The sequence below is a fragment of the Alexandromys fortis genome, unplaced genomic scaffold (genome assembly GCF_014885135.2).
Source record: "Alexandromys fortis isolate MF-2015 unplaced genomic scaffold, M_Fortis_MF-2015_v1.1 scaffold_439, whole genome shotgun sequence".
Lineage (NCBI taxonomy): Eukaryota > Metazoa > Chordata > Mammalia > Rodentia > Cricetidae > Alexandromys > Alexandromys fortis.
The window spans coordinates 110,644-111,879 of NW_026068323.1; positions in this window are offsets into that span (position 1 = coordinate 110,644).

The following is a 1,236-nucleotide window of genomic DNA, read 5'->3' on the forward strand; positions in this document are numbered from 1 at the left end:
AGAGGAAAGGGTTTATTTCACCTTACAGCTTACTAGTCCATCACTCAGAAAAACCGGGAAGGAACCTGGATGCAGGAATAGGAGCAAAGGCTACAGGAAATCACTGTAGGAGAAAAGACAGGAACGATCTGACAACCAGCCTACTTGGCTCACTGTGCTGTTAAATAAGAAGCATGGCACAGCATGCCTCAGAGGTCAGAACACTGAATTCTGAAGTAGCATAGGCAGCCAATGGCTGGTCTGTGGATGAGTCTGCACTCTCCTTGTCTTCTTTAATATGTTTCTTCTACATAGAGACCCTGCTGGTGTAAGTGCTCTCTGTCCATTCTGAGCTAATGTGCTAACCAACCACACTCGATGGGCTTCCATTACATAAGTTGTTGCTCATGTGCAAGAAAGCAGATGTTGTCCCTTGAAACTATCTCTGGAGTGGATCATCTTCATACCCTCTACCAACCAAAGGGCACCACTGTCTTGTTATGGGAAAATGTCCTGGTAACCATGGCAACTGCTTCCTGCCTGCTCCTCATGGCTTACTCGCCAGCCTTCCTATAATACAAAGCATCACCAGTCCAACAGTGGCACTACCCACACTGAGGTGAGCCCTCCCAAATAAATCATTAGTCAAGAAAATGCACCAAAGGATTATCGACCCAGTCTTGGAGGAGGATTTTCTTATCTGAGTTTCCTTCTTTCAAAATGACTCAAGCTTGTGTCAAGTTGACATAAAACTAAACCAGCACAAAAAGTACCTAGCATCTATAAATAATCTATGTCAGCAATTATTTCTCCTGTCTCAACCTTCAGTCAATTTTCTGAACTACTTTTAGGTTCACTGTATTATTCCTTTAGATCAGGGGATCCAATTGATTTCAGTTCCTCTCATCTTGTATGCAACATGCTCATGTCAGCTAACTGAGTAGTTAGGCACTTGACTTGGTCCTTGCTGCTCACCAAAACATCCAAAACCCCTTAGTACCAAGATCCCCTTCAACACCGATGCATCTCTCTCTCTCTCTCTCACTCTCTCTCTCTCTCTCTCTCTCTCTCTCTCGCACACACACACACACACACACACACTCTCTCTCTCTCTCTCTCTCTTTCTCTCTCTCTCTCTCGCACACACACACACACACACACACACTTGAATATTACACTTAAGAGAAACCACTTTAGCTTCCTTAATCCTGTGATGCTTACGTTTGTCCATGCTTTTGGTTATAATATTTCTTCTGC